The following is an 8,164-nucleotide window of genomic DNA, read 5'->3' as shown; positions in this document are numbered from 1 at the left end:
CATACATGTATTCCTTTCCATAGAGTAGGCCCTCAGTAATTAGAGAGCATTTGGTTTCCCCCCAGAGCAGACATGCCACAATTCCACTCATTCGGTCAGTTAGCCTGTCTGATCAAACTTGAGGCTTCCAGTGTCCACTGTTTTCACTGCTGATGACTTCTGTCTCCTACAGGGCTGCATGCAGTGCAGCTTTTTCCAGCTTTCAGTTGGCTGGTCTACAGGGAGAAGGTTTTCTGCTCAGCACCAGCTTTATTTCTCAGTGACTTTGCTGCTCAGTCATGTGAAGTCTTAAGCAATAGGCTCTTAGCATCTGTTTCTCAAGGGCCTCGGCAATAGCCTGTAATGTTTGCAGGCAACAGGGACCTCCCTGGCCAACAACTCACTGGAAGGTATCCCACTCCTGGTACTGAAAATTTTCAGGTAATAATCTATGGCTTCTGGATGTGCCATTATTTAAAAAGTAGGTTTTCATAAGACTTATTCAGAATAGCTTGAATCTTGATTGACCCTCCCCCTACCGTGCCCGTCTTCTCTTCCCCTGGCCTCATTTGGGCCTTTCCCCTCCCTGTAATCTGTTATTCTGCTGTAATCTGTTCTTATCCTTGAATATATACAATATCATCCCCTAAAGTCCTTCCCTCTCCTGCCTCCCTTATAGCCTTTTTCTAGTTTACTGGACTCTGCTACTCATTTTTGGTTCCACCTCATACACAAATCTATACATTTGTAGTGAGGATCCACATATGAGAGAGAACATGCAACATTTGGCTTTCTGGGCCTGGGTTACCTCACTTAGTATAACCCTTTCCAGATCCATCCATTTCCCTGCAAATTTCATAATGTCATTTTATTTACTACTGAACAGAACTCTATTATGCAGATGTACCACATCTTTATTATCCACTCATCTGTAGAGGAACATCTAGACTGGTTCCATTTCCTTACTGTTGTGAAAAGAGCAGTAACAAATATGGTTGTGCAAGTATCTCTAAGGTAGTGAGAAGAGTCATTAGGATATATGCCTAGGAGTGCTATGGCTGGATCATATGATAAATCTATTTTTAACTGTCTCAAGAACTTCCACACTGATTTCCATAATGGCTGTATCAGATTACATTCCAACCAACAGTGCAGAAGTGTTTCCCTTTTACTGCATCCTTGCCAACATTTATTGTCATTTGTTTTCTTAATGGTAGTCATTCTGACAGGAGTGAGATGGAATCCCAAAGTAGTTTAAATTTGTATTTCCCTCATGGTTAAGGACATAGAACACATTTTTAGATGTTTATATGTCATCTGTATTTCTTTCAATGAGAACTCTCTATTTAGTTTCACAGCCATTTTTTAATTGGGTTGTTTGATTTCTTTTTTCCTTTTTTTTTTTTTTGAGCTCATTGTAGATTCTGGATATTAATCCTCTGCCAGATGTTTAGCAGGCAAAGATTTTTTTTCCCCTTTCTGTAGGTTGTCTCTTTGCTCTATTCAGTGTCCTTTTCTGTAGATTAGTGGTTTTATTTCCTGAGCAATTGAGGTTATGTTTAGAAAGTCATTGCCTATGAAAATATGTTGAAGGGTTTGCCTTACCTCTTCCTCTAGCAGTTTCAGAGTTTCAGGTCACATATTAAGGTCCATGATCCACTTGGACTTGATTCTTATGCATTGAGAGAGAGAGATAAAGATCTATTTTCGGGCTGGAGAGATGGCTTAGTCGTTAAGCGCTTGCCTGTGATGCCTAAGGACCCCGGTTCGAGGCTCAATTCCCCAGGACCCATGTTAGCCAGATGCACAAGGGGCACACGCCTCTGGAGTTCATTTGTAGTGGCTGGAAGCCCTGGCATGCCCATTCTCTCCCTCTCTCTCTCTCCCTCCCTCCCTCCCTCCCTCCCTCTTTCTCTGTCTGTCACTCTCAAATAAATAAATAAACAAATTTTAAAAAAAGATCTATTTTCATCCTTCTCCATATAGATATCCAGTTTTTTTCAGCACCACTTGTTGAAGAGGTTTGCTTTTCTCCAATGAATATTTTTTTGGCATTTTGGTCAAAAATCAGATGGCTGTAGCTGCCTGGATTAACATTTGGTCTTCTATTCTGTTCCATTAATTTACATGTCTGTATTTGAGCCAATACCCTGCTGCTGTTACTGTGGCTTTGTAATATAGCTTAAAATCAGGTATGGTGATACCACCAGCCTTATGTTTGTTGCTAAAAATTGTTTTGGCTATTGGAGGATTTTTGTGCTTCCAAATGAATTTCAGGATTGTTTCTATTTCTGTGAAGAATGTCATTGTAATTTTAATGGGGACTCTGTTAATTGCTTTTGGTAAGATTTTTATTTTCACAATATTGATTCTTCCAATCCAAGAACATGGGATGTCTTTCCATTTCCCTGTCTTCTGCAATGTCTCACTTGAGTGTTTAAAAGTTCTCATTGTAGATATCCTTCACTTCCTTGCTTGTTTATTCCAAGGAACTTTTATTTTTTGAGGCCGTTGTGAATGGAAGAGATTCCCTGATTTCATCCTCTATGCGTTTGTTTGTTAGTATATAGGAAAGCTACTGATTTCTGTGTGTTTATTTTGTATCCTGCTACATTGCTAAAAGTGTTTATCAGCACTAACAGCTTTCTGGTAGAGTCTTTGGGGTCCTTTATATATAGAGTCATATCATCTACAAATAATGATAATTTGATTTCTCGCTTTCCAGTTTGTATCCCTTTTTTGAGTGCCTCTTATCTTATTGCTATAGCTAAGACTTCCAATACTATACTAAATAAAAGTGGGGACTATGGACACCCCTGTTTTGTTCCTGAATTTAGTGAAAAAGCTTCACGTTTTCCCCCATTTAGTATTAAGTTGGCTGTAGGTTTGACATAAATAGCTTTTATTATGTTGAGATTTGTTCCTTTTATTCCCAGTTTCTGTAATACTTTTGCCATGAGGGAATGTTGGATTTTGTCAGATGCATTTTCTGCATCTATTGGGGTCATATGTGATTTTTCTCCTTCAGACCATTTATATGATGTACTACATTTATCAATTTGCATATGTTGATCCATCCTGCATCCCTGGGATAAAGCCAACTTGGTTTGGGTGAATAATCTTTTAGATATGTTTTTTGTATTCTGTTTGCCAATAGTTGGTTCAGAATTTTTGAATCCTTGTCTATGAGGGAGATTGGTTTGTAATTTTCTTTTTTTTTTTTTCTGTCTTTGTCTGGTGTTGGTATCAGGGTGATGCTAGCTTCATAGAAGTTCAGTAGAATTTCTTCTGAAAAGTTTTTTTTTTTTTTTTTTTTTTGGTTTTTCAAGGTAGGGTTTCACTCTAGCCCAGGCTTGCCTAGAATTCACTATGTAGTCTCAAGGTGGCCTTGAACTCATGGTAATCCTCTTACCTCTGCCTCCTGAGAGCTGGGATTAAAGGCATGCACCACCACGCCCGGCTGAAAAGTATTTTTGTATGTATACTTTTCAGGTTCTAATCCAGAAAAGGATTTTGAGGGAACATTGATAATGTCCAGGTCAGTAAGAGTGGTCTTAGCACTATGCATACCATCTTATCTTTACTATCCAGGTGTCCAGATGGATGATAACAATGTATCTACCATTTTGTTCCTGTGTTTTTTGAATGTATTCTATTAAGGTCTTGAATAGTGTGAAGATACAAGATGCTGTCACATTCTGTCATTAGATATCTTCTTTTTACATGTACATCTTACTCATATTTCCCCCACTTTGGCATGTTTGCTACTGAAAAATTCTTCAAATACTTAAGCATGGGGGATCTTCCCATCTTTAGATCTTCTTTAGGTTCTCTCTTGAGTGTTTGTGATGGTTTATATTGTCAACTTCATGAGTCCTAAAATCACCCAAGGGATTATGTAGATTGTTAGCATCTGGGGGTGTCTATGAGGGGTCTTTAATAGGTTGAGGTGGGAAGACCCCCTTTAATTTTCTGTGGCACCATTCCATAGGCTTTGTCTATACTGTATAAAACAGAGAGCTAGATGAAAAACACCATTCATTGCTGCCTTCTTTCACATTGTAGACTAAATATGACCAGCTGCCTCAACCTCCTGCCACCATGCCTTCCTGCAGTGGTGGACTGTAACCTGTAAGCTGTAAATTGTAAGGTGAAATAAATCCTTCCTACCTTAAGCTGTTTTCTGACAGGCATTTTTGTCCTAGCAATGAGAACTAATACAATTTATAGAGTTCATTATAGATCCACCTCCTTGGTTAGATTTATTCCAAAGTAATCAACAGATGTGCTGATAAAGATATTCCATAGGTAGAGTGTGTGGTGGTGCACACCTTTAATCCCAGCACTTCAGAGGCAAGAGGATCACCATGAGTTCAAGGCCACCCTGGGACTACAGAGTGAATTCCAGTTCAGCCTGAGCTAGAGTGAGACCCTACCTTGAAAAATATATATGTGTGTGTGTGTATTCCATAGGTAAATAAAATTTTACTTAATTGTTTTTTGGAGGGAGATGAGGAGATGGGATTTGTGGGGATTAGACAAGGCCTTGCATTCTCTTGATAAGAGATCTATCACTGGAGTATGTTCTAAGTGTTCATTGTTTTTCCTCTTCATTTTAGGAAAAGATTTCATGGTGTTGCCCTGGCTGCCCTTGAACTTCTGTAGCAAAGACATGCCTTTAACTTCTGATCCTCCTACCTCAGCTTTATAAATAGTTGGGATCACAGTCGTATCACCACACCCAGTTCCAATATTCTTTCAGGTTCTTTTGTAGCAAACAGTGATAACTGAAAGATTGTTAACAGAACATTGTTACTAACTATGTATTTATGGAAACTTTTCCTTTGTTAAGATGTACACATACACCTTAACTCCAAATAGGGCTCATGTGGCTGACCAAAGTACAATTGCATGAATGCTAGCTTGATGAATCAATGAGTATATTGGGGTTGCTTATAAAGTATGGAATGAGATTGTTTATAGGAATGTGGAGCCCCCAAAGCAACTAATTTGATGGGGCTCATTGTGTCAAGATTACTTCTAGGATATTCTGCCCACAGCTGCAGGGTGACTGCAGAGCAACCACACCACCAAGAAGTCTCATCTCACCCTGAATGACTGCTACCCCCATGGCTGCTTCTAGAAGCTCCTTGTCCCTGTCCAGGAGTATGGAGACCCTAGAGCATCACTTTAGTGGGGCTCACTATGACTGAATTACCTGCCCACCACTGGTCCTCAGCCTTTTGGTGAGAGCTTACTTACAGAGCATGGAGACTCTAGAGAAATTGTATAGATGATTTTCCTTGATCTGTTATCTGCTATATGTTCTTATCTCCCCCTAAAGCCCAGAGACCTCGTGCAGTTATTTTATGCAGCTGACATAGCGGCCACCTGAGATCTCAGGTGAGGGTGTGATGACCCTATCCTATCTCTCGTGAGTTGTCCCAGCAACATTTGATAAATCCGGAAGTAGATGCTCACTGCTGTTAGTGCAAAGGAATTTTTGCATGCAACACCAATTAAGTGATAAAAGTGATAAACAACTGGACCAAAAGAGCCAGATATATGAACATGTACTAAATAGTGGGTTGCCGAATTTGATTTTTTTTTTTTCTGTAAGTGTCCTAATACTGGCTTGCCTATTAGGTAGGCATGAAGTTGATCCACACTCTATCTAGAAATCTTCATATTTTCAGATATGTTTCATAAATTCTTACGGGAATATGTTTTTCCAGTATTCTTGGTATGCATGCTTTTCATACTCTCTTAACTCTTGAATATAAAGTGAAAACATCCAAATTTATTATGATTACTGATAATTGTAATTTCAAATTCATCGTGATTGAAGCATATGGATAGTTGGTTCCATGTGATTTTTATTGTGTCCATCACTGATATTTATTCTGGAACTTTTACAGTTGAATACTACAAATACATGAGAAAAAATCCATTGTAAGGCTATTACAATGAATGTAAGTATTCAGGTAGACTTAGTAGATGTCTACATGATATCATCACCAAGGTAATTTTAATATTTACAGATTGAATAAGGTAATTCCCGTTTTATTTTTCTCCATGTGTTTCTCAGAGACAAGACAATAACTCACACTGCTTCAAAGTGATCTTCTACAGTAGAATTGTTAGACTGGGGAGATGGCTCAGCAGTTAAAGGCATTTGTTTTCAAAGCCTGCCAGCCTGGGTTGACCTTGGTTTAATTTCTCAATACCAATGTAAAGACAGATGCAGAAAGTGGTGGAGGATGTGTCTACAGTATATTTGCAGTTGCAAGAAACCCCGGCAAATTCATCTGTCCTGTACATATGTGTTTTTCTCTCTTGTTCTGTTTCTCATAATATTTTTCTAAAAAGTGGAGTAGAATTGTTAATATCTTGGTAAGTGTTCATATGATATTAATCACTAAAAGAAGATACTTCTCTACATCTGCATAGACAAATGATGAGTGTTCCATCTTTCCATCACATATGATCATCTTTCCAACACACATTTTTTGTAGTGTACAAGTCAGGAATTAAAGAGTCTTAAGCAAATTGGATGAGCATGAACTAGTTTTATTTTATATGGCCAGAGTATTTATCTTGAACCCATGCGTATTGAGGGATTGATTACATCACGATATATTGGCATTGATGTTAACCTGCAAACCCAGTAGTAATCATCATTTCTGGAAATTGTAGGCCATGAACAAATAAAAGCTCCTGAGTAGCAGTAAAATTGGACGTCAGCCCAGTATTCAGGTAGAGTTGAGGTGTCACTTAATAGTCATGGGCAGAAGTTGTGGTAAGACAAACTATGCTGTGACACAAGTTTTTTTTTTTTTTTTCCCCAACAACGATAGAGATTTATTGTAATTCAGGTTTAACCAACTCCATAAAAACACAGATGCATCTGCAAATCTCAATTACAAGATCACTTCTTTGCCAGTTCTTGCTTTTCTTTCCTTAATAACCTCTTTCAGATAGGTTCAAGGTAGAATTTATCCTCCTCATATTTTGTCCACTGCTCCCGAGGCAAAATCTGTTGCCTCTGAGACAGGTCCAGTGCCCTCTTAATGCAAAACATCCCATCATTATACAAGTTCTCAGGAAACCTTCTTATGGCTTCTTACCAGTCTTCATCCTCATATATTGTATCATCTCATGTTAACCCAAGTTTATTGAATCCTGAAGCCTTGTAGTACCATTTTTGAATATACCATCCAGCCCCCGGCCTGCTGCTGAAACAGTAGACTTGCCAGCCATTTTGAACCCAGGGCCTGACACAAGTTTTCTCATGACTTTTTGTTTTCACAGTCACTTCAAGAGATTTCAAAGCAGCACAGTGACCCTAAACATATTGTTGACACATCTTTCATAAATATTGGTAAGTAATGAAGTGGACTTACTACAATACAGAAAGGAAAAAGTGATGATAATATCACTTAAGTTTTTTGTTTTAATTTTGTTGCCATTGCTCATGTAAATATTGTGACTCTGGGTATATAATTTCTATGTGGTTGAGGTAAAACATAATAACTTATATTAAAGGATTCAATGATTTCTGCACAGTTGAGATTGTTGCAGAAGTTCTAGCATGGCATTAACCAACAGAACTGTTGCAGGTGTCCACTCAGGAAAGGATAGGTACTCCTGATCATCAATGCCATTGTCCTGCAAAAGATGTGGGTTCCCAAAGAGAGATGAAATATCCCATAGAAGTGATGATAGGCAAGGGAATTAGCAGGTGTCCTGGTAGAACAAAATGATCCTCAGATATATTTTGATTATTTTATTAAAGGTGAAATCTATATATTGCCTTTGGTAGGATTGTCATCTTCACAATGCTAATTCTGCCTATCCAGGAGTATGGGAGGTCTTTCCATCTTCTCAAGTACTCCTCAATTTCTTTTTTGAGAGTTTTTATATTTTTGTTGTATAGACCTTTTACTTCCTTGGTTAACGTTATTCCAAGGTTTTTTTTTTATCAAATATTCTTTAATTTCACAGACGACAATATGAAACAAGCACAACGGTTTTGCAGTACAGTTTCAAGGTGAATACAAATTAGAATACAGAGTTTAACACTTGTGTAACTGACATTTTAAACTTTAGATTTCCATATAAAACTTACAATTTCAAATATTAGCCAATCTGATAACTTTCTCATAAAAAGGATGAGATGCAGATT

General features: G+C 38.0%; 1 pseudogene; it reads right to left on the bottom strand.

Moving 5' to 3' along the window:
- Positions 1-6,907: 6,907 nt before the first annotated feature.
- On the bottom strand, positions 6,908-7,239 carry LOC101593418 (annotated as a pseudogene).
- Between the last annotated feature and the right edge of the window lie 925 nt (positions 7,240-8,164).

This window comes from Jaculus jaculus, chromosome X, assembly GCF_020740685.1.
Source record: "Jaculus jaculus isolate mJacJac1 chromosome X, mJacJac1.mat.Y.cur, whole genome shotgun sequence".
Classification (NCBI taxonomy): domain Eukaryota; kingdom Metazoa; phylum Chordata; class Mammalia; order Rodentia; family Dipodidae; genus Jaculus; species Jaculus jaculus.
This window is presented reverse-complemented; position numbering and strand designations above follow the sequence as displayed.